We start from the raw sequence: 6000 nt of genomic DNA, 5'->3' as shown, positions 1-6000 counted from the left end.
CCACCACACACGCACGCGCGCCGCCGCCATCCTGGTGTGGGTTGTAGGTCGGGTCGGTTCTAATATTAATTTTTTGAACAAAATTTATTTAAATTTTTTTTCAGAAATTCTTCTGTCCAAATTTTACCACCTTCAGTTTGAAACTCCTAAACAGATTCAAACTGTTTTACAGTTTCAAAACTGCCAGAAACTGTTGCAGTTACACAGATTTAAATCTGTACAGTTCAAACAGATCAAATTGTCCTGCAGATTTGTTGAAATTCAAACAGTATCTATTCAATTCAAAATTACACTTGTTTACTTCTTATATGTACCTGTTCGCGTCTGTTTGTATGCCTATAAATACCAACCCTATTCCAGCAGTTTGGGAATTCAAAAAACAATCTAAAAAATATCATTTGATGTCCTGTTTTGTTTCTCTGTATAAATTCTCTTCATATTAGTTTTTAGGAAAGAGAGTACCGAACATAAGGTTTTTTGTTCGCCGAACAAATTGTTTGGAGTGCTACTATAATTTGTGAAGATCATTGTATCTTGGGAGATAGACGCCATTTGTCCGCAAGCACCGTAGTGAAGTGAATCTGTCTTAAGGACAAAGTGTCACACACTCGACTTGATCTTTTATTCTTGATCTTTTATTATTCATTCGGTTCGGTAAAATAAATTCGATATGTAATTTATTTTTTATTTGTTTGATTTGTTTCAAATTATTTATTCTATACAGAAGATTGTTCCAACAATATCAACAAGATTGAATATCGATAAATATATATTTTAATCATATTTGTTTTAAACAAATAGACCGCAAATATAGTTTTAATAATAGCCATTTATTTTTCATAATACAAATTTGATTCAAATATATAACTATCAATGTCCAATTATCTTATTTTTTGCATGAATATTCTACTCGGGGGTGTTTTGAGAAGTTTGTAAAAAACTGACTTTTTAGCTTTTTTGGTGGCTTTTTTGTAGCTTTTTTGGGAGAACTTGGTAAAAAGCCAACTTCCCAAATTGCCCCTCAATAAGTCTTTAAAAGTGAACAACTTAAATCACCGAAATTAATTTCAAAATTGGCCTACAAAATACAAACATTCTCTCAAATTAAGGTAGTTAACTTCAGAGAAGACAAACTCTTTTCAAAATAGGTTACGCTTCTATTAATTCACTTCTCAATTTGAGAGAATTTGAAAGGTTTGTAAAACTCAACATGTGTACCTTATCGATAATTTTAACCATTCATTTTGTAAGTTTCTCACTATATATCATTCATGAAAAAAAAAAATTGATCCAATGATCGTAATTTTTTTTATTACATTTGTTTTTCAAAATAGACAAAATATATATTTTAAAAATAAGTTATCAATTTTTTTGGAGATAAACGTGATAAAATAATAAAAAAATTTACAATTATCAAATCAATTTGATTTTTTTTTCATAAATAATATATATTAAAGACCTTACAAAATGAATGATTTAAATTATCAAAACGTAATCTGTAATAGACCCTGTAAACACTTCAAATTCCCTCACATTCAAATATTAAGAGAAGCCAATTTTAAAATGTCAAATGACAAAGGAACACCACACATATGCCTAGGGATGGACTAATCTTAGGTCGGATTCGAGTCAAGTTTGCACTATATAACAAAAGAATATATGTCATTTCAAACTTGTCTAGCCTAACATTAAGTTAATCTAGCCATCTCAAACCTGGTTGTAAAAAAACAATTAAATTCCAAATCTGCTCACTTAATTCAATAAGAAAAAATGAGTGGTAGCTCGAAATCACTATGGCCCGAATGGCTCGACAGCCCAAAGCGACGTCGTTTTGGGCTGTCTTTTTTTTTTTTTTTCTCTTTTTCTTCTTTATTTCTTTCCTTTTCATTCTTTCCCCTTCATTCTTTCGAACACAGAGACAGAGAGGGAAGAGTAGGGATGGCAATTTAAACCCGGCCCGACGGGGACCCGATCCCCCGACCCCGATTAGAACGGGTTTTTCCCAAAAATTATCCCCATAGGGTCGGGGATGGTATTAAAAATTTAATCCCCGGTAATTTTCGGGCGGGGACGATGATAGCCTCCCAGACCCGCCCCGCCCCGAACACCCCCGAACAATCCCATATATTTATGTTAGGCTGCTTTATATTATATATTATATATATATATATTAGGCTACAGATTCTCAAGACTTGGTCAAAAAGCATTTTGAATTCATTTCTCAACTCTCTCTCTCTCTCTCTCTCTCTTCTCCTTTTACTCTCTGTGACTCTGTGAGAGAGATGAACGAACTGCTTCCAGATTCAAGCCACAGAGAAGTCTAGAGATAGATCGGCGACAGAGATAACGGCCTACTCGCCGTCGCGGACAACACAGAACGATAAGAGACCTCTCTCTTTCTTTCTCTCTCTCTCTCTCTCTCTCTCTCTCTCTCTCTCTCTCTTTGGTTTTCGATTTTGTTCTTCAAATCTGGATGTTTTGGTCACCACCGATGCCAAGATCCTAGTTGAGCTCAGATCTGTTGTGGATGAAGATAAAGAAAATGGTGATTTGTTGAGCTCAGATCTGTTTTTGATTTTTGATTTTTTATGTTTTACATTTGAGCTCAGATCTGTTATTGAATGTATATGTTAAATCTGGTGTATGGTTGTGCTGTTGATGATGATGATGTTGAATCTGATTGTTGATGAATTCTTGTAGATCTGGAGCTCAGATTTGAAATTTTTTTTTTTTTTGGCCGGGGAATTTCGCGGTCGGGGAAACCCGATCCCCGCCGGGGGCGGGAGTGGGGGCGGCTATAGGTTCCCCGTCGGGGATCGGGGCCGAGGACGGAGAAATTTCCACCATTGGGGATCGGGGACGGGGAGTGTGATCCCCGGCCCCGCCCCGCCCCGCCCCGTTGCCATTCCTAGGGAAGAGAAGAGGAGGGAGAGGGAGAGGGAGAGGGAGAGAGAGAGAGAGAAGAGAAAAGGAAGAGGAAGAGAGAAGAGAAAAAAGATCGGTGATGGCGGTCGGTGATCTGAAGCTATTGAAGATGATGATGATGTTGAAGATGATGAAGATGATGATGATGTTCAAAATCTGAAGCTGTTCAAAAAAAATTTTGATCAGGATGATGGCGGTGCAAAAAATTCTGTTCTGTATATTTATTTATTTTTTACTTGTTCTGGATCTGAAAAAAAATAAATAAAAAAAAGTTGTTGATGATGATGAATTCGGAAAAAAGTTGTTCTGTTCTGTATATTTTTTTTGTTGAACCAACAAGAAGAACAAAATTTATTTATTTGCAGAACCAAATTTTTGTTGTTGATCTGCAGAACCAGATTTTTTTTTTTTTTTTTTTTTTGATGTTGATCTGGATGTTGATAAGCACAACTCTAGACGGAGGAGCTGAACCAGACATCCACGTCTAGAGATGTTGATCTGGATGTTGATCTTCAAATGTGGATGTGGATGTTGATCTTTAGATCAAAGACCAAATTGTTCATCTTCTTCTTCTCTTTTATTTATTTCTTCATTGATGTTGATCTGGATGTTGATCTTCATTGATGTTGATCTGGATGTTCATCTTCTTCTCTAGACCAAATTATGCAGATCAACATCTAGAAATAATTTATTTTATCTTCAGAAAAAACACGAAAAAAAAAGAACACCAAAACAACGTCGTTTTGGTGTTGAGCCAAATTCGAACCTCCGAATTTCGAGCTACAAATCGGAACTGATTCAATAAATATGACTTAATATTTTTTATATTTTTTATTTTCATCTTAAATGTAATATTAAATTTATTTATTTATTATTGAATTTGGAATGTTAACAAATTGAATGACAAAATAAATTTAATTTTTAACAAATATTTTAATTTAAACCCTTGAAAGAAGTATATATATATGCAATTTTTTTTTATCTTTTATATTTTTTCTAATTTATTTTATAACTAAAATAATATAAAATAATAATTAATATTTTATAAATAAACGGATTAAATTAGGTTAGATTAGAACTCTTTAAGGTATTTTGGAAAGATAATTAAAAATTATTTTTAAAATTTTTTTAACTTTTTACTTAAAGATGAAAATAAATTAAAAATTAAAAAATAATTTCTAACTCACTTTTTAAAATAGGTTAAATATTAGATAGGGTCAACTCAGCTTGGCCTATTGATAAAACAACAATGATTCATCCCCCTTTTCCCCCACTCCCTTTGACCCCCTCTCTCTCTCATTAGTTATATTTTCTTTTTCTTTTTCTTTTTTTTCCTGCTCCTCCAATCATCACCCGCCACGTGACAAAGGAGGGTGAGGGGGTGACCCCAAAAAATGGGTCCAAGCATTATTCTGGATAAAATAATTTTTTGAAATTCAAAAATTTTCAGACTAGTCGGAACGAATTAGCAATCGGATGAGGACGTATGCCCCCAAAACAAAGAAGGAAGGAGTGGCGTGCGGAGGATCAACTCTTCTGTTTGTCATGTCAAATATGACAAAGAAAAGAACAAATCAAACGAGGCATCCCATATTCATTTGGAGAAATACTTAATTAGGTTTGGTGTGACATGTTTGAAAAAAAAAGTTGAAAAATTATTATTCTATTTAAGTCACATTATTTTATTTAAGTCATATTATTTTTTTAATACATCACTTCAAACTCAATCTTAACACAATCTATATTTTATAAAAAGTCAAAAAATATATTTATTTAGATTATTCCAAACAACCCCTTAGTAGAATATTCTGTAAGAATAATGCTTGGGACCCCCTTTTGGGGGTCACCCCCTCACCCCCTTTGCCACGTGGCAGGGGGTGATTGGAGGAGCAGGAAAAAAAAGAAAAAGAAAAAGAAAAGGTAACCAATGAGAGAGAGAGGGGGTCAAAGGGGGTGGGGGAAAAGGGGGATGAATCATTACTCATTCTGTAATACAATTCTAACCTACAAGATGGGCTTATACCATATATAGAAATAATTTACACTATAAACGCATAAAATTTGTACCACCATTTTATTTTTCACTGCACCACCAGTGAAATGCAATTTTCTTTTTTATTTTGAATTCACATCTCTCACGTTATCTAACACCATTTTTTTTTTTTTTTTTTTTTTTTGAGAAAATCTAACACCATTGATGCTAGGAAAACTTGTAAATAACTGGTACATGAAAAATAATTGTACTATGGATATAAAAAAAAAAAACATTTATACTGTGTTTAGTTAGAAGATTTGGAAAAAGATTTGGAAAGAAAAAGTAAAAATAGGTGAAATAAAAATAAAATATACTTTCATTTTCACCTAATTTCACACATATTTTCCCTTTTCATTTTCAAACCCCTTCTCAAATCCTCCCACCAAACACGGCATTAGTGCAATAGCACAAGAAAGACTTGTACTATGCACACAAAAATTTTGTATTATCATAAAAATATAAATATAAATATTTTTTTATTGTTTCACTAATTTATAAATTTCTCCAATATAACCATCATTCCCCTAGACATTATGCAATCTAATGCACTAAAAAATAATGGATAAATTGGCTATGTTTGACATGGACTTTTTTTTAGTTATTTTAGTCATAAAAAAATAAAATAAGGTAGAAAGTCAATAGCATAAAATGTCACATTCAAATTGTAATCATTTTATTTTTTTCTCACAAAAATCAAAAAAATCAAAAAAATTCATCCTAAACGAGACTTTTTGATCCCAAATTGTCAAAAAATTTAAAAATTAAAAAATCAATCCACATCAGCATAATACAATTAGCTTTTAGTACATAAAGTGTCAACACAAAATAGTCAGTGCCGACAGTGTATAGATGGTGATGGGAGTGTGTTTAATTTTAATTTTCTGAATTACATTTTTTATTTTTTATTTTGTGTGTTTTTTTTTGGTTTTTAATAAATATTTTTAAAATTTTAAGTTTTTTTTTTTTTTTTACTTTTTTAGATACACTTTACTTAAATGTATCCAAAAAATAAAATATTTGTAAAAAAATATTTTAAAAAA

This window comes from Camellia sinensis, chromosome 1, assembly GCF_055761805.1.
Source record: "Camellia sinensis isolate YWXY chromosome 1, ASM5576180v1, whole genome shotgun sequence".
Taxonomy (NCBI): domain Eukaryota; kingdom Viridiplantae; phylum Streptophyta; class Magnoliopsida; order Ericales; family Theaceae; genus Camellia; species Camellia sinensis.
The sequence above is the reverse complement of the archived record's forward strand: the minus strand, read 5'-3'. Positions refer to the sequence as shown.